The sequence below is a fragment of the Bufo bufo genome, chromosome 1 (assembly GCF_905171765.1).
Source record: "Bufo bufo chromosome 1, aBufBuf1.1, whole genome shotgun sequence".
Classification (NCBI taxonomy): Eukaryota; Metazoa; Chordata; class Amphibia; order Anura; family Bufonidae; genus Bufo; species Bufo bufo.
Window position 1 is genome coordinate 624,509,077 of NC_053389.1, and position 20,253 is coordinate 624,529,329.

The following is a 20,253-nucleotide window of genomic DNA, read 5'->3' on the forward strand; positions in this document are numbered from 1 at the left end:
TAAGTGTAGGATACCTGTATGGAAGCCTTCTGTTAAACCAGAGATAAGAAAGTCTATTAGGTGTCTAGATGGATGCTGAGACATAAATGCAGTGAATACTGGCATATTAATGGACGTTAGGTAAGGCTTGGAATACATTTTATTTGGACACATGGTCTTTGCATGTGCCCTAAAACATTTTGAACAGACATGCAATAGTCTACATCCACTGTAATTACAAGACCCAACATTAAAATTATTACATATCTGGTACTTGCTCAGAAACTTGATTGGGCGTCCCAGTTTGTCTCGTGACGACTTCTCTGGAACCGCAGAGGAACTAGCTCCTTGCGTGGAGGCATGTTCGTCCGCCGTCTTGGGACAAAAATTCATAGTATGGGCTGTGGAGGAGCAGTATGCACAAGCCAGTGTTCTTAGACCTGCAAAGTGTCTGCAAAAAATGATGGTATCAATCCTTCCCCAGTTGGATCGTGTTCCGTACTGGGATAAGGCTCCAGACACTTTTGCAGAAAAAGACCTATGGTAGTCATAGAAGGCTGAACCACCAAATTTGTTGCCCAGGTCTACCAGCTTGTGCATATAGAGATCAAACTCCTCTCTTCTGTTGGGATAGACTGCACAGATGACATCCTAGTAAATACCAAAAGCTAGTACAAATTCAGGGATAGTCAGTTTCCTGTATAGGCGGGCATCCCTAGACCTGACAACAACAGATACATCATCATAAGCATACGTTTTATTCTCAACAATATCCTGGGAGGCAATCAACAGGGAAGCCAGGTTGACGTCTTTACCTTCCAGGATATCCCTTTTTATATGCTCAGGTATCATATGAGCCGGGCTAACTTCCTGGTCATCCAGGGTCATGGCTGGAGCAACTAATGGCAAGTCGGCTGGTGCTTGTGAAGCAGCAGCGGGTGGCCCTGCTAGAGTAAAGGCCGTGGTGTCCGACTCAAGTTTCTCCAGCCTGGAGTTGACCTTGCTCATGGAGTGAGGATAACATGGCATGTATATCTCCTGGGTTGGACTGGCTAGGTCCTTCCCCGGCATCCATGTTATTTGTAGATGTGCGTAGCAGTTTGAAAAGTTCTGCTTTCCTTGCTGTAGCGGGGTAGGGGATTTGTCGTCTACTCAATTCCGTGGTTATACGTGGGATCGTCCAGGATCTGATCGATGCTGGACTGGCTAGCTCTCCTCCCTGTGTGGGAGTGACAGCTCTAGCCGGGGTGCTAGGCAGGGAGAAATCCTCTACCCCTTCCTGAGACATACTATAAACAAAACAATTAATTAGTATAGGAAACCACCAAATTGTACTAGCTAGGCCGAATGGCGAAAACATTATACTTGTTTAGTGACAGATGAGGCCCTGCTAATTGCCAAGCGGCTTGAGAGGCTCTATCTATGCGTTGGTGCGAGGGGTTATTGAGGCCACTCGTCGTAGTGGCAGGAGTTTTAGGCCTCTCGGTGACTGTAAGACAGAAAACAGGGGAAGGGAGTGACAGGTGAGGCCCTCTCTATGCAACATGCGAGGCGGCTAGCTAACATGTGGCTCGATGGGTGTTTGCCTCTGAAACGTTTGAGGCGGGGTGTTGGCCTCGCGGGACCACTAACTGATGGCGATTGCCAAAATGGGGTAAATACCTATTGGGATGCCTGTGACCCTATTGCCATCACTCTAACCTAGGGGGATGAAATGAAATGTATGGTAGAAATACCATATGAGCAGGTGTACGTACCTGGTAGTATGACAAATTTACAGGAAAAACCCGTGTTGAGCAAATATACACTGCTCAAAAAAATAAAGGGAACACTTAAACAACACAATGTATTTCCAAGTCAATCACACTTCTGTGAAATCAAACTGTCCACTTAGGAAGCAACACTGAGTGACAATCAATTTCACATGCTGTTGTGCAAATGGGATAGACAACAGGTGGAAATTATAGGCAATTAGCAAGACACCCAAAATAAAAGAAGTGGTTCTGCAGGTGGTGACCACAGACCACTTCTCAGTTCCTATGCTTCCTGGCTAATGTTTTGGTCACTTTTGAATGCTGGCGGTGCTTTCACTCTAGTGGTAGCATGAGACGGAGTCTACAACCCACACAAGTGGCTCAGGTAGTGCAGCTTATCCAGGATGGCACATCAATGCGGGCTGTGGCAAGAAGGTTTGCTGTATCTGTCAGCGTAGTGTCCAGAGCATGGAGGCGCTACCAGGAGACAGGCCAGTACATCAGGAGACGTGGAGGAGGCCGTAGGAGGGCAACAACCCAGCAGCAGGACCACTACCCAGCAGGAGGAGCACTGCCAGAGCCCTGCAAAATGACCTCCAGAAGGCCACAAATGTGCATGTGTCTGCTCAAACGGTCAGAAACAGACTCCATGAGGTTGATATGAGGGCCTGACGTCCACAGGTGGGGGTTGTGCTTACAGCCCAACACCGTGCAGGACGTTTGGCATTTGCCAGAGAACACCAAGATTGGCAAATTCGCCACTGGCGCCCAGTGCTCTTCATAGATGAAAGCAGGTTCACATTGAGCACATGTGACAGACGTGACAGAGTCTGGAGACGCCGTGGAGAACGTTCTACTGCCTGCAACATCCTCCAGCATGACCGGTTTGGCATTGGGTCAGTAATGGTGTGGGGTGGCATTTCTTTGGAGGGCCACACAGCCCTCCATGTGCTCGCCAGAGGTAGCCCGACTGCCATTAGGTACCGAGATGAGATCCTCAGACCCCTTGTGAGACCATATGCTGGTGCGGTTGGCCCTGGGTTCCTCCTAATGCAAGACAATGCTAGACCTCATGTGGCTGGAGTGTGTCAGCAGTTCCTGCAAGACAAAGGCATTGATGCTATGGACTGGCCCGCCCGTTCCCCAGATATGAATCCAATTGAGCACATCTGGGACATCATGTCTCGCTCTATCCACCAACGTCACGTTGCACCACAGACTGTCCAGGAGTTGGCAGATGCTTTAGTCCAGGTCTGGGAGGAGTTCCCTCAGGAGACCGTCCGCCACCTCATCAGGAGCATGCACAGGCGTTTTAGGGAGGTCATACAGGCACGTGGAGGCCACACACACACTACTGAGCCTCATTTTGGCTTGTTTTAAGGACATTACATCAAAGTTGGATCAGCCCGTAGTGTGTTTTTCCACTTTAATTTTGAGTGTGACTCCAAATCCAGACCTCCATGGGTTGAAAAATTTGATTTCCATTTTTTTATTTTTGTGTGATTTTGTTGTCAGCACATTCAACTATGTAAAGAACAAAGTATTTCAGAAGAATATTTAATTAACTCGGATCCAGGATGTGTTATTTTTGTGTTCCCTTTATTTTTTTGAGCAGTGTATATAAGCTTGACAGCCTGAAATGGGTAAAAGAAAGTAGTATGATGAGTGTGGATTGTTGGAAAGAAAACAGACTTATAGCCTGTAGCAGCAATGTTTTAAGGTTTGCTTGCGTATGATTGCAAATAAAATGTTGATACTGCGCAATAGATATGTGTTACTCAGAAATGTTGGCATGGCTTTAATAAGATATCTGAGGGAGGCCATGGCCTATATACCAACAACATGTGTGTTATAATAATGGTGTGTAAGGGGAACATAAAATGTAAGTTATATATATGTATATTACTGTGCAGGAAACGTATGATTGGTTGGATCAGTACGTGTGATTCAACCCGAGTATGCATGAAAAGCAATTAAATCCTTAAGTGTCATGGTTAACAACAAAGAAATGAGGCCTGTAACGTAAAATTGAAATGGATAATTAAAAAAAAAAAAAAAAAAAACTCCAGTACGCGTGGGAGTTCAATGGTCTATACAGAAATGTTAGCTGGATTCATACCCTTGATGTAAGAAGTGATACCTTAAAAATAGCATGAAATGGTCTGTCTACTTAACCAAGCAACTTTTTAACCAAATGTAAATACATGAAATTATGACATGTAACTCACGAAAAGATCTATGTGAATACATAGCAGAATAACCGAATCTTAGTATGAAGGGAAACAGAAGTTAGCATGAATAGCTTAACCGTATGCATTTTGATGCGAACAGCAATCGTGCATAGAATATACTATGAATAAGTGCCGACCAGAAACACAAACCGAAATGACAATCGTTTAAATGAAGCAAGGGAAAAACAGTTTGTGCGAAATGATCGCTTCTCTAATACGCATAATTTAGCCGAACAATTTGTAAGAAATGACGCCGCGAAAAAGGCTTTGAAATGCGACTGTGCAGAGAAAACCGTAAGGCGAGGACCCGTGCTGTACCGTGCGCCGTAGGAACCGATCCTGGCGTGACAGGTAGGTCTGACTTACGGTTTAGGAGTCCCTGGGACGTGATCTACAACGAAGACCCGGGTAAGAAGCTGGACGGATGGAAAAGGCCTGCAAGAGGATTCCTGGACACAGCTGCTGCAGAAAAACTTGTGGGTAAGAAAACCAAGATGGCGTCTGAGAGAACCAGGAAGTGGATCCTCATTCAACTCTGACCTCGAATGGTAAGGAGCAAGGTAAGGGGAGTGCCTTAAGTAGGCTAGAGGTAGCAACCAGCCCCTCCCACAAATCCAGGCAAATTGCCTTAATACATACGAAATTAAGAAAAGACCCAACGGAAGAATTTTATGAGTTATTAACACAATATTGCAAAAAAGGTCTAGAGAAGAATATCTTGACGGAACATGAGTATGAATATATCTTGGGCACGCAACGGAGACTACCTGTCTTCTATTGCTTGCCGAAGATACACAAAAATCCAACAGAACCCCTTGGTCGCCCCATTATATCAGGGATTGGTTCCCTAACAGCGAACCTTTCACAATACATTGATAGATTAATTCATCCAGTAGTGAAAAATACAAAATCATATATTAGAGATATGACTCAAATTATTCAGGTTGTAGAAAATTTACAGGTTGAACCAGGATGGATAATGGGGACATTAGATGTCCAGTCACTGTACACTATTATTGATCATAATCAAGGTATTGCAGCAATGGAATTAATGTTGAGACAGAGTGGAGTTTTTAAAGAAGAACAGATACAATTTTTACTGGAAGGAGTATTATTTATATTAACACACAATTAATTTTACTTAGAAAATGACCACTACCTCAAGAAACAGGGAACTGCCATGGGCACCAGGTTTGCCCCCAGCTATGCCAACCTATTTATGGCATCCTGGGAACAACAAACTATAGACGCAAGGCTGGGGACAGACCTGGTGCTCTGGCAGAGATTTATAGATGATGTGATTTTTATTTAGAAAGGGGACAAATCAGATTTATTGACATTTTTAATAGATATTAATAGTAACCATTTTAATCTTATTTTTACCTCAAATATTAACAATGAATGTACTGAGTTTTTAGATCTACAAATTAGGATAGATGGAGATTACTATATTTGCAACACATATCAGAAACCGGTTGCGAAAAATAGCTTTATTCGTTTCTCCAGCTGCCACCTGCCTAGGTGGCTGCTGAACATTCCTTTAGGCCAGTTCCATAGGATAAAGAGGAACTGTACTAGGAATGATAAATTTCAAGAAGAAGCGATAAAAATGAAAGAAGAGTTTATAATAAAGGACTATCCCAAAAAAAAAAGGAAGAAGAAACCCCTCGAATAATTCTCCCTTTTAATATACAATACAAAAAAGTAGAACAGATTATTTATAAACATTGGCACTTTATTCAAGAGGATAAAACTATAGGACCTCTAATATCGAAATTACCGCAAATAGTATACACAAGAGCCCCCAATTTGGGAATTAAAATAGCCCCTTCAATTAAGAATCCAAAAACGAATGAGAGATCCATACAAAAATGGCTAAATATGAAGGGTTTCCACAGGTGTGGAAGGTGTATCAATTGTAGGAACACATCCTTCCCTAAAAAAAAACACCAAAATAGTGTCAACTCAAAATTCTTTTACATTTGAGATAAACAAATTCCTCACATGCAGTACTTGTAATGTGATATACCTAATTCCGTGTCCATGTGCTAGACAATATATTGGAAGGACCAAAAGAGCTCTAAAAACAAGAATAGCGGAGCATATTTCAAATATTAAGAATGGATATGAAAAACATGTATTGTCTAGACACTTTAAAATGACACATAATAAGGATCCGAAGGGCCTGACATTCGTAGCATTGGAACAAATTGATCGAGATTGGAGGGGTGGAGATCATATTGCTAGGATGTCAAGGGCAGAATCCAGATGAATATTCGAATTTGGTAGTATGCTACCTAATGGATTGAATGCCGATCTCGAAATTTTTGGCTTTCTTTGAATCTGTGATCCCCCCTGATTATGTGGGTGGGTGCCCCCCGCTGATGCGATACCCCCGTATAGTTTAGTGCACGGGGATTCGCCTCCGTGGGGGGCCCTCACCCATCTGACCTTTGAGAACTGAGTCCACAGGGGAGTACATCAGATGAGAAGACTGCGGGAAGAAAAATTTCGGTGTACCTCATATGATTTTATCTGTTATATGATGTATTGTATACTATTTATATATTGTTTTACATATATTGGTCTATATGTATTTGTATTGCTATTTAAGCCTAGTACTATTAACGTTTTTAAAGTTTTTATTGTAGTGACAACATTTTTAATTATAAAGCAGTGTCTAAAAGGAAAATGACTTATTGGGAATGATATTTAGGCCCATTGGGAACTATATGGACAAAAAACGCATTGACCCGCCAAAAAACGCATGGAAAACGCATCAAAACCGCAAGTGCGTTTTTTTTTTTTAAAATCTGGTCCATATCTTACTAGGAACACTATTATGTGGGAATCTAGTCCATATTTTATTAGGAACTTATGAAGGAGGGATATAAAAGACAGCCAACACTCTATGCAAGCATTACCACTGAGGAAGGAGTAAGGCAACACTCCGAAACGCGTTTGGTGCTCAATTTATGGACTTGCATAGTGGGATTATAGGTAGGTAGCTTATCCAGGATGGCACATCAATGCGGTTTTGGTGTGCTTATGGCGCTGCGGTCATGTGCTTTGTCACGTGACCGCTCCGTCATATTTGCTCTGCCCCTGATATTCTCTTCGTATGCTGTCGACTGATCATCGGTTTTTGGTGGAGGCGGTGGCCATTATGGGTTTCTGACGCTGCGGTCATGTGCCCTGTCACGTGGCCGCCGCGTCGTACCTGTCCTGCCCTTTTTGTTCTCTTACGGTCTGCGGGAGGTGTGGCCATGTTGGGTCTGTGACACCGCGGTCATGTGCTCTGCCGCATGACGGCCGTGCCATATGTGCTCCTCCCTCAGCATGTCCTTCTTGGCCTCAGATTGGCCGTTACTTTATGGTAGGGGTGTTGGCCATGGTGCGGTTCTGACGCTGCGGTCACGTGCTTTGTTGTGTGACCACCGCGTCGGTTTGGCCCCGCCCCCATTACGTCCATGTGATGCTGCTGATTGGCCCACAGTATTTGAAGCTCCATATCCATTGGTGGAGGTGTCCTTAGGCTTTTAATTATTCCCTTACACACCTGTGTGGGCACTATAATAGGGGAAGTTTGGTCTATTATCCTATATCCCCGGAAGAACCAGGTTACTGGCGAAACGGCGTTGGGTCAGGAGGTGGCTGAGAGATCGACACACCATCCAGGGTATGCTTATTTTTTCCAATCACCAAGTCTTTTCATCCTCATATTTGCCTCCATTGCAGTATTGTTTGGGGCTTATTGTCCTGAGGTACCTTGGTGTTTTTCATCCTACATTCTTTTCCCTACCTTTGGTGTGCTGACCTCTCGGCCCCCCTTGGGTCCTGTTCCTCACCTTTGTGGTCCACCTTTGTGCTGCCTTTTATCATCATGTATGTATTTATTATATATTATTAATAAAGTTTTTCGATTTTCATATAGTGAAGATTGTGGTTCAATTTTTTGGCGATATCTTCAATGAGATTCAGCACCCTGCCTAAGCATCAGCACTACATAAACAATCACGGCACATTATGGAACTTTTCTATGCAAAAGTAAAGGGGAAAAGTTCCCCAAACTCCTGTAAAATAAAAGCCAGTCAACAAGAAGATAAAATTGGCTAAAACAGAATAGGACAAATTTATAAGTAGAATAAATACATTTTGACAACTGACCAAACAAGAGAAAATGAAATTCTTAAAAGAATTGATACCTCTGATATACAACATCTAGCAAATCCACCACCATTAGGCCTTATGAAATCCAATATCAAAGTTATTGAGTGGGCTTTCTTGCTCAATAACCTCTTGTATAAAGGCTCATGTAAATGACCGTGCCGTTTTTGGCGGTCCGCAAATTGCTGATCCACAAAAAACGGATGCCGCCCGCGTGCCTTCTGCAATTATAGAGATGCCTATTCTTGTCCGCAAAACGGACAAGAATAGGACATGTCTCATCATTTTTGCGGGGTCACGGAACAGAGCAACGAATGCGGATAGCACACAGAGTGCTGTCCGCATCTTTTGCGGATCCATTGAAATGAATGGTACCGTATACGGAATCATAATACGGTCCGTATACGGAACACAAAATACTGTCGTGTGCATGAGCCCTGAGAGTGACTCCTGCTCTGTTGGACTTGGCACTAATGAGTACTTTGTAATACTAAAATTAGAGTTCAGTGAAGCGAGCTTTGGATCATAGATCCGAAGTCGCTTCGGTCAAAACTTCGTTTGAATGCTGTTCGGAGATCCGTCTTTGGACAGCATTCAAATGCATGGGCTCCAGCGATGTGAAATTTTTTTATCTCCGAAGTCTCGCAAGACTTCAGTGAATAACTTCGGGCTTTGATTTTTAAACTTCAGATTCAAGATTACAAATTTTAACTCAGTTAAAAGTTTAACTCAGGCAATGAATGAGTTATTTCTAGATGAGTACAGAAGACAATCATCAACCCATATAAACAGATAGAATGTTGTCATAGTACAAAAGGGGCCTTGTGGTAGATATCTGACAAAGAACCCTTTATATTTCTCATATTAAATACTTATTTGCATGCATTCATTTCAGAACAGGTCTTATCTGAATCACCAAGCTGTATATTGTAATGAAATGGAAAGAAAAAACAGCTCTTAGTCTTTATATTTTTATTTAACAAAAAGTATTAAAGGGCATCTGTCAGCAGAAAAATGAAGTTTTAATATACAGTACAGACCAAAAGTTTGGACACACCTTCTCATTCAAAGAGTTTTCTTTATTTTCATGACTATGAAGGCATCAAAACTATGAATTAACACATGTGGAATTATATACATAACAAACAAGTGTGAAACAACTGAAAATATGTCATATTCTAGGTTCTTCAAAGTAGCCACCTTTTGCTTTGATTACTGCTTTGCACACTCTTGGCATTCTCTTGATGAGCTTCAAGAGGTAGTTCCCTGAAATGGTCTTCCAACAGTCTTGAAGGAGTTCCCAGAGATGCTTAGCACTTGTTGGCCCTTTTGCCTTCACTCTGCGGTCCAGCTCACCCCAAACCATCTCGATTGGGTTCAGGTCCGGTGACTGTGGAGGCCAGGTAATCTGGCGCAGCACCCCATCACTCTCCTTCATGGTCAAATAGCCCTTACTTTCAAAGTTTTCCAAATTTTTCGGCTGACTGACTGACCTTTATTTCTTAAAGTAATGATGGCCACTCGTTTTTCTTTACTTAGCTGCTTTTTTCTTGCCATAATACAAATTCTAACAGTCTATTCAGTAAGACTATGAGCTGTGTATCCACCTGACTTCTCCTCAACGCAACTGATGGTCCCAACCCCATTTATAAGGCAAGAAATCCCACTTATTAAACCTGACAGGGCACACCTGTGAAGTGAAAACCATTTCAGGGGACTACCTCTTGAAGCTCATCAAGAGAATACCAAGAGTGTGCAAAGCAGTAATCAAAGCAAAAGGTGGCTACTTTGAAGAACATAGAATATGACATATTTTCAGTTGTTTCACACTTGTTTGTTATGTATATAATTCCACATGTGTTAATTCATTGTTTTGATGCCTTCAGTGTGAATCTACAATTTTCATAGTCATGAAAATAAAGAAAACTCTTTGAATGAGAAAGTGTGTCCAAACTTTTGGTCTGTACTGTATGTAAATTAGATTCTAGGAGCAACCGGGTCATTGTTGTTAGACCTAGAGGCTCCACTTTCCATAATAAAAAAAACTTGGAGGGGAATACAGCACCACCTACCTCTTACATCCACAGACATCTCCTGTCATGTAGACCTTCTTTTCCTCTTCTACTCCGTTAGATCGCCATGGCAAATTCTTTCAGCCGTATCTCGACTCAACAGGTACTATACTGTTGGAAAAAATAGTGACCCCAGTAGACATCCTTTATCAAACTGGTGTAAAGTAGAACTGGATTTTAAAAAGAGCTGTCAAAAATGAAAGGTGGAATCTGATTGGCTGCTATGGGCAACTAAGCCAGTTCTACTTTACACCAGTTTGATAAATTGCCCCAAATGTCCCTATAGTGTCCACAGCAGTTATAATGTCCCCTAGAGTGCCCTCAGTAATAATAACACTCTATATTGTGCTCCAGGCAATAATCCCTGTATAGGGTCCCCAAAAAAAATAGAATTGGCCCTACAGTGCCTCCCCAAGAACAAGACCCCCCACGCTGCCCCATATAGTAATTTCCCCCACACTGCCCCATATAGTAGTTTGCCCCTACACAGTAATTTCCCCCACATAGTAATTTTCCCCACACTGCCCCACACAGTAATTTCCACCATACTGACACCATATAGTAGTTTCCCCCACACAGTAGTTTCCCACACAGAGTAGTTTCCGCCACACTGCCCCCACACAGAAATTTCCCCTACACTGCCCCCACACAGTAATTTCCACCACACAGTAGTTTACTCCACACTGCCTGTCACGGCTGAGGATGGGGAAAACCCTCAGCCGTGCGATGACTGAAGATGGTGGTCGCTGCAAGGCCAGGACAGGAATCAGGGAGCAGGTCACCTCCTAATACGTCCCTAATTCTGACCCTGTCTCCTAGCCGTATGAGCCAACCCTGATGGTAGGAGGGCTCATACTCCGGAACCTAATATTCCTACTCGCCCTCAGGGTGGCCCTGGACTAGGAGCAGAGTAAGACGACCTGTTCCTCCTAGATACGGACGAACAGGAGTCTCACTGGCCAAGCTACAAAGAAAGGGGAACATAAACAGCATATGGCAGGTAGATGCAACTAGTACAACACCTACCTGCCACAGACACTCAGCCTGGAACCCATGTATAAGTGCTGCTGTCCACAACATCACAAACGGACACAGCACACAACACACATCACACAGGAACCCAGGAAACCATAGCTGCAATAAACAAAGAGACCACAGAAACATCTTCATAACATCATACATGAAGTTTTATGAGCACAAGGGTGGCCCTCACTGGCAGATGGTATATAACCAGGAGGATGACATCAGCTACCCATGGCTGAAGTACCCCTCAGAGTCTGTCATCCAGCAGGAGCTAAATAGCCCCAAGTGGCCACACCCACACATACACCCACCCAGTGTTCACACACTAAGAAGGGAGTTAACCCTTCCTGCACCAGGCAAGGGAAAAAGCCACTTAAAGGGAAAGTGTACAATCAACAATTACACTGCAGCTGTTACCGCAGGCAACGACATGCGTGGCAACCATGTCCTGGGAAACAGCCAGAAGGCCGAGACACTGCCACCACATGTACACAAACCACACATTGCCATGGGCAACCGCAGGTGACGAAAAGTGTCACAATACACACATACAAAACCTCTGCACCACAAACAAGGAAAGTGCACACATACAAACACACCAAGCCAGGTGCAACCGCATGCACTTGACAACAAGCTGCTTAGCAACAGCTCAGGCTGCTATGTTGCCAGCGGCAACCACATGTGAGGCAACATACCAGCAGCCCTCACCATGTGGTTGACAATAAAACCAAACCGCAGGTAACTGCATGCGGATCCAGAAGTCACGACCATAACCATGGTCGTGACACTGCCAGACACAGTAATTTCACCCACTTTGCCCACACACAGTAATTTCCCCCACACTGCCCCCACACAGTAATTTCCCCCACACTGCTCCACGCATTAGTTTACCCCACATTGCCCCATGCATTAGTTTACCCCACATTGCCCCACACAGTAATTTTCTCCACACTGCCCCCACACAGTAGTTTCCCCCACAAAGTAGTTTCCCTCACACTGCCCCCACACAGTAGTTTGCCCCCACACAGTAGTTTACCCCACACTGCCCCCACACAGTAATTTCTGCCACACTGCCCCCACGCAGTAGTTTCCCCAACATTGCCCCACACAGTAGTTTCCCCAACATTGCCCCCACACAGTAGTTTCCCCCACATTGCCCCATATACTAATTTTCCCCACATAGTAATCTCTCCCATAATATTTCCCCCCGCATAGTAATTTGCCCCCAAACTGCAATTTCCCCTTGACGTACTGCCCCCCCATATCCCCCAAAGTTGGCACATAAAATTAAAAATTAAACAAAAAAAACCCTAAAAACTAAATACTCACCTATGTCCAGGCGCGCACACTTCACTGTGCTGCGTCTCTGCACAGGCACGCGCAATGACGTCTTCACGCACGTCTGCGCCGGGATTTCACTACCGCATAGGCCTCAGGCCTACTAGGCCTGAAGCCTGTGGCGCTGATCGGCGGCGGGTCAGGGAACTATACGCTCCAGTGCCCCGCCGCAGTATGTGGGAGTTTGGGTCAGTGCTGGGCCCGGGGCTGCCGACCCAAACGCCCCTATTATAATCTGTCACTGGTAACAGGTCAGCCAGTTTCATAGCTACAAATTTCCCTTCAAAGTGGATCAAATGTTAGATTATGCTGACCTATGTGAGGACAGCAAAGTGTGGAGAAAGGTCTGCTCTCCTAAAACCTCAGACGGCACAAAAAATATATATATAATATATCTAATAGAAGAAATCAAAGACACAGTAATGAGCCCAGTATGTTCAAGGGAACTGTCATCAACTTTATGCTGACCTCACTGAGGGCAGCATAGAATAGTGACAGAAATGCAGATTTTAGCGGCGTGTCACTCATGAGCTAAAAGTAAGTGGTTGCTGAGAACCAGCATCATAATCATTGCAGCCCAGGCCTTGAAAAGAGTCAAATCTACCTGAGAAGAGTCATAGTCAGGGCTTTTTTTCTGGCGGAACGCACCGGAACGGCGTTCCGCCACCTTTTGACATCGCAGCCTGCCATGCTCCAGCATCACAGGCTGCGATGTATCAGAGGGGAGGGACTGTGAGGAGGAGCTGGGGGCCGGTGCGTTCACTGTGCTCCGGCCCCGCCGCTCCAGTACAGTTATAAAATGTGTCATTCAATTAATAATGATTCATGCTGCCCCCTCGGTAGTATATCATTCAATATATCCTACTCACAGGACTACTGTTATATCGTAATGCAGGCCGGCCGGACAGACGAGCGGCAGCGTGACTGACTGACGTCACGTGCCTGCCCGGCCTGCTTCATTCATAAAGTAGGCCTGCCCAGCCGGCCTGCATTACGATATAACAGTAGCCCTGTGAGTAGGATATATTGAATGTTATACTACAGAGGGGGCAGCATGAATCATTATTAATTGAATTACACATTTTATAACTGTACTGGAGCGGCAATGGGGGGTCTGTGGATGACACTGTTAAGCGGTGGGGGGGTCTGTGGATGGCACTGTTATGGGGTGGGGGGGTCTGTGGATGGCACTGTAATGGGGTGGGGGGGTCTGGATGGCACTGTTATGGGGTGGGGGGGTCTGTGGATTGCACTGTTATGGGGTGGGGGGGGTCTGTGGATGGCACTGCTATGGGGTGGGGGGGTCTGTGGATTGTACTGTTATGGGGTGGGGGGGTCTGTGGATGGCACTGTTAAGGGGGGGTCTGTGGATGGCACTGTTATGGTGTGAGGGGGGTCTGTGGATGGCACTGTTATAAGATGGAGGGGGGTCTGTGGATGGCACTGTTATAGGATGGAGGGGGGTCTGTGGATGGCACTGTTATAGGATGGGGGATCTGTGGATGCCATCCACAGATCCCCCATAACAGTGCCATCCACAGATCCTCCACCTACTTGTATAAGCGTTTAATAGAACAGGTTCTGATAACATCTATGTGGAATCAGCTGGCGATGTGGAAGCAGCTGGTGTAAATGGAGTGCGCTTCTTCTTGGCTGTAACATTGACCTGTAAGGCTGAGTTCCATACTTGAGTTATTTGGTCAGTTTTAGCCACGTGACTGCCCAAATAAGTGAAGTGTGCAGTGATTCTAAGAGCGACGTCTGTCATCTGCGTGTCATACTGACTCACAGTATTATTTCACTACCAAAGCAGACTCCCTATGCGTGTTACTACAAGGCACAGTGTTCTACACCACTATAAAGGCTCTCAGCAGCCAGAAAATAGCAGTTTTTCTACGTAATTCTCAGCGAATATATTCGGATCGATACAAATTTTTCCCCAAAAATTCGGCAAATCAATTTTTTTTTAAATTTGCTCATCTCTAGTCAAAATCAAATATTGTAAAAGTAAAACACTAGTGAACAATTCCTACAAGATAAAAGAGGCACATGTTCGCAAGAGCTTACAATCATTAAGTAAATTGGGATGACACAAAAGGTAAATATACTGGTTCAACCGTATTTTATACAAATAATCAACCAAGAAATAGACTTTACATATAGAGATGGCCCGAACTATCCGACGGCGAACAGTTCCCGGCGAACATAGCTTGTTCGCCTCTGCCGGGCGAACACATGCGATGTTCGGTCCGCCCCCTATACATCATCATTGAGCAAACTTTGACCCTGTACCTCACAGTCAGCAGACACATTCCAGCCAATCAGCAGCATACCCTCCCTCCCAGACCCTCCCACCTCCTGCACAGCATCCATTTTAGATTCATTCTGAAGCTGCAGTCTTAGTGAGAGGAGGGAGACTGTAACTGCTGCTGATTTAATTGGGAAATCGATAGCTAGGCTAGTGAATTCAGTGTCCACTCCAGTCCTGAAAGACTCATCTGATCTCTGCTGTAAGGACAGCGTCCTGACAGCACCCCAAAAAGCCCTTTTTAGGGCTGCAACATTAGTCTGCTTTTTTTTTTTCCTTTATATACATATTGCAGTTGCCTGGCCTGCCTGTGTGTGAGGAGCTGCAGGCCCACAGACTGTAGTGTGCCCACTGCCAGTGCTCACCCCTGTCATTCCGTGTGGCACAGGACTTTGCTTAAAAAAAGGCACTTAATTTTTACACTTTAATCTAAGGTTAGTTGCCTGCCAGTGTGTGTCAGGCTGACTTCCACTGACTGTAGTGTGCCCACTGCCAGTGCCCACCACTCATACCGGCTGGCACAGGACTTTGCATAAAAAAGGCATTTAATTTTTACACTTTAGTGTAATTTCAGCTGCTTGCCTGCTGCTAGTGTGTGTCAGGCCGACTTCAACTGACTGTAGTGTGCCCACTGCCAGTGCCCACCCCTGTCATCCCGTGTGGCACAGGACTTTGCTTAAAAAAAAGGCACTTCATTTTTACACTTTAATCTAAGGTTAGTTGCCTGCCAGTGTGTGTCAGGCCGACTTCAACTGACTGTAGTGTGCCCACTGCCAGTGCCCACCCCTGTCATCCCGAGTGGCACAGGACTTTGCTTAAAAAATAGGCACTTAATTTTTACACTTTAATCTAAGGTTAGTTGCCTGCCAGTGTGTGTCAGGCTGACTTCCACTGACTGTAGTGTGCCCACTGCCAGTGCCCACCACTCATACCGGCTGGCACAGGACTTTGCTTAAAAAAAAGGCACTTCATTTTTACACTTTAATCTAAGGTTAGTTGCCTGCCAGTGTGTGTCAGGCCGACTTCAACTGACTGTAGTGTGCCCACTGCCAGTGCCCACCCCTGTCATCCCGAGTGGCACAGGACTTTGCTTAAAAAATAGGCACTTAATTTTTACACTTTAATCTAAGGTTAGTTGCCTGCCAGTGTGTGTCAGGCTGACTTCCACTGACTGTAGTGTGCCCACTGCCAGTGCCCACCACTCATACCGGCTGGCACAGGACTTTGCTTAAAAAAGGCATTTAATTTTTACACTTTAATGTAATTTCAGCTGCTTGCCTGCTGCTAGTGTGTGTCAGGCCGACTTCAACTGACTGTAGTGTGCCCACTGCCAGTGCCCACCCCTGTCATACCGAGTGGCACAGGACTTTGCTTAAAAAATAGGCACTTAATTTTTACACTTTAATCTAAGGTTAGTTGCCTGCCAGTGTGTGTCAGGCTGACTTCCACTGACTGTAGTGTGCCCACTGCCAGTGCCCACCACTCATACCGGCTGGCACAGGACTTTGCATAAAAAAGGCATTTAATTTTTACACTTTAGTGTAATTTCAGCTGCTTGCCTGCTGCTAGTGTGTGTCAGGCCGACTTCAACTGACTGTAGTGTGCCCACTGCCAGTGCCAACCACTGATACCGGGTGGCACAGTAGCTTGCCGATAAATAAGGCATTTAATTTTTAGACAGTAGTCTAAATTCAGTTGCTTGCCTGCTGCCAGTGTGTGTCAGGCCCGCTTCCACTGACTGTAGTGTGCCCACTGCCAGTGCCAACCACTGATACCGGGTGGCACAGTAGCTTGCCGATAAATAAGGCATTTAATTTTTAGACAGTAGTCTAAATTCAGTTGCTTGCCTGCTGCCAGTGTGTGTCAGGCCCTCTTCCACTGACTGTAGTGTGCCCACTGCCAGTGCCAACCACTCATACCGGGTGGCACAGTAGCTTGCCGATAAATAAGGCATTTAATTTTTACACTTTAGTGTAATTTCAGTTGCTTGCCTGCTGCCAGTGTGTGTCAGGCCCGCTTCTACTGACTGTAGTGTGCCCACTGCCAGTGCCAACCACTGATACCATCTCCCCGTTCGAAAAATCTATTCAATAAATGGCACCCAGATTGGGGACGTTAGAGGGATTAAACTGATGAGAATAGTACTACAGAAAATACCACTCATATCGGGTGTGACAGTAAATTGCACGGCGCAGACGCAGTCACCGTGGATAAAAACAAAGGGGAGGGAGCCAGCGTTTTTTTAACCATCTCCCCGTTCGAAAAATCAATTCAATTGACCTTTCGGGGACCCTTGGTGTTGTACGTGGCTGGGTGGAGGAAGAAACCTTCAATGACATCACCGGGACGTGGCTAGCTTGGTATCCAACCTTGTGCAAATGGGGAGTTTGCGGTTGTGCAAATGAACTGTTTGCGGTGCATTAAAAGGGGAGTTTGGTCTGTCAATGTCTGTGATGCGGGCGTAACCCTTACACTACCTGATCGATACAACATCATACCTGATCGTATACACACACTGGATGTTTTAAAGCACGTTATTCCAAACAATTTAGGAATGTTAGTTGATTTATGCCCTTTATGGATTAAAACCCGACTCTGCGTCCACTACGTAATTTTCCATGGGAGTTTTGCCATAGATCCCCCTCCGGCATGCCACAGTCCAGGTGTTAGACCCCTTGAAACAACTTTCTCATCACTATTGTGGCCAGAAAGAGTCCCTGTGGGTTTTAAAATTCGCCTGTCTATTGAAGTCTATGGCGGTTCGCCCGGTTCGCCAGTTCGCGAACATTTGCGGAAGTTCTCGTTCGCTGTTCGCGAACTGAAAATTTTATGTTCGCGACATCACTATTTACATACTGTCGGTTCACAGTGTCAAAAAAAATAAGCAACTGAGTATATCTGCCACAAGATTACAGGACAGCACTTCATCAAACTACAGGATCAACCTAATAGAAAAAAGTGCATAATATTCACGTTAAGGGCCAGTTCACACTGAGTTTTTTGGCACTGAATTGGCAGCGTTTCTGTCTCAAAACAGCATCTCATTCATTTCAATGGGAAGCAGTAAAAAAAAATGTGCCAAAAAGGAGCAGCATGCTCTATCTTGGGGCAGAATCAGCGCTGAATCTCCAATTGAAATGTATAGGAAGCAGAATAAAAAACAACTCCATGTAAGCCCATGCTTTTTTTTTTTTTTTTGATGCTTCAAAAACCTCAATCAGATAATTAAGCTTTGCATGGAAGTGAAAACCCATTGGTTAAAAATGACACTTGAAAAAACCATGCGGCTCTGCGCTGATTTTTTTTTTGCGTTTTTCTAAATCGGTCATGTGAACTGGCCCTAAAAATAGCACTTTATTAGTTAAAATTAGAACAAAATACTCCAGTAAAAAACTGTACAGCATCACAGATCAATATACATAATCATCAAAGTCAAGCAACTGCCATGACCCCCAATATTAATAATAATACATTGTATTCCAAGTAAAGTGCATTAATTCAAAATGAGATCTCGAAAAACCAGCCCCTACATATGTTCTGGTTGGATAGCCTTGTTTTGGACACAAACTAAGCAAGGTACAGTAGTAAGCATAAATCTGCATGAGACAGTCCCTGGCCAGTGTCTGCACAGATATAAAGTGCATTAAGGTGAAGAAGTCTGGGGGTTACTGATGGGATAAGTTCTGTGGAGTCATATTAGGGAATGTGATAGGACTGCCCAAATGGATGAAATTTTAGCGCAGGTTTAAAGCTGTGTGATTTGGGAATTAATCTGATGGTGCAGCTCGAGAAAAGTATTGGAGACGGGAGTGGGAGGTTCAGATTATAGAGGACGTTAGTCTTAGAGTGTTGGCAGAACGTATAGCGTACTGAAATTGACAAAGCACGGGTAATCCTAGAAGTACCTTACCATAGTAAAATGTATTATACTCAAATGATTATGCAACTACTGTATAAAGGTTTAAACCCCATGTGACAATAATGGGCTATACTTGCATGCTTATATCAGTTGCCAGAACAATAAGCTACTGCCAGACAATGGCAGCTGATTGTCTCCCAGGATGTAAAGTATCTGACTTTTTTTTCTTCACAATGTCTACAACAAATGGACTTTTAGGCAGGCTGTCCGTATAAAAATGAAATCACTGTCCAACTTGACCTTTTTGTTATTGGAAATGGACCACCCAATAGCTGGGTTTTTGGTAACTGGAATCCTTACTGACTTCCTGGGTTGGTGGGTCCCCATACTGGTGAGAGCAGCGAGTTGCCACATATAAAAACTTGAAGTACCTATAGGCTTCCATAGCTCTCATTAATACCACTAATGACAGTGTACATTTTTTCTTCTTTTATGTACTGTATAGCTGTCTTTTATATATGTATTAAAATATGGAGGACAGAAGAGCACAGTCCAGTTCCTCTGTTCTAACCACTGTCTTACAGGTGATGTGGATAATTGATTACCACAAATGGCCATTTCTTTACTGCATGGTTCTTTACGCAATGTCTATCTTCTGAAAAGCGTGAGAAGGATTCCTTTAGACCTAGCTGGCTACCTATAAGCACTTTCCATAAAATGCTATTACTGTAAATATGTAGCCAATCCTGCAGTATCCTTTGCTTTCCTTTTTAGCTAACCTTCTGGCCATTTTGTGATAATATTCATATTTCTAATAAGACCAGATGATACACTACTATACTATACTTCATATTGTGGCAGGAGGATATTTTACAAGATGGCAGAAGAAGGCAAACTTTCTAGCGTTTCCCTAGGATGCGTATAAGCATATGATATATACATATATATATATATATATATATATATATATATATATATATATATCTTTTACCCCATCATTAGTTACTGTTAATCCAATTTCACAGCCTAAAGGCTCATGCATACAACAGTATTAAGGCTCTATACAACCTCTAAAGACTCATGCACACAACAGTATTATACGTCCATCCAACCTATGAACTGCACAGAGCTGTAATACTCTAAGACTTCTTTTGGGCCATGTTCTACCTCTGTAAGTAAATTTTTTTGCATTGATTCCAATTTGTGACCGAACAATAAAAAATGACCATGACAGGAATTGTTTTTCATGGGCACAGGAGGGCTCTGTCCACACTGGCATTTTGTTTTATCCTTTTTTTACTGATGAACTTTATCATCAGTTAAATTCCAATGAATGGGATGGGTTGACTGGTCCATTTTTTTGTATGTACTGTAGAAACCTCAGTAATTAGTAACTTCAATGTGCGCACAATGGATCCATTTTTTATTCAGTTGATTTGAAAAGAAAATAAATATATGAAAATCCATAAAGACCAGTTAAAGCTGAAAAGGTATTCCAAAAACCTGATATGTGCCCCTAATA

At 43.9% G+C, this 20,253-nt stretch overlaps 1 protein-coding gene across 2 annotated transcripts in view; it reads right to left on the reverse strand.

Annotated features, from left to right (window-relative positions):
* Nucleotides 1-20,253, reverse strand: part of LOC120985716 (proto-oncogene Mas-like) — a 102,731-nt gene that overhangs the window by 82,046 nt on the left and 432 nt on the right. The window lies entirely within an intron of this gene.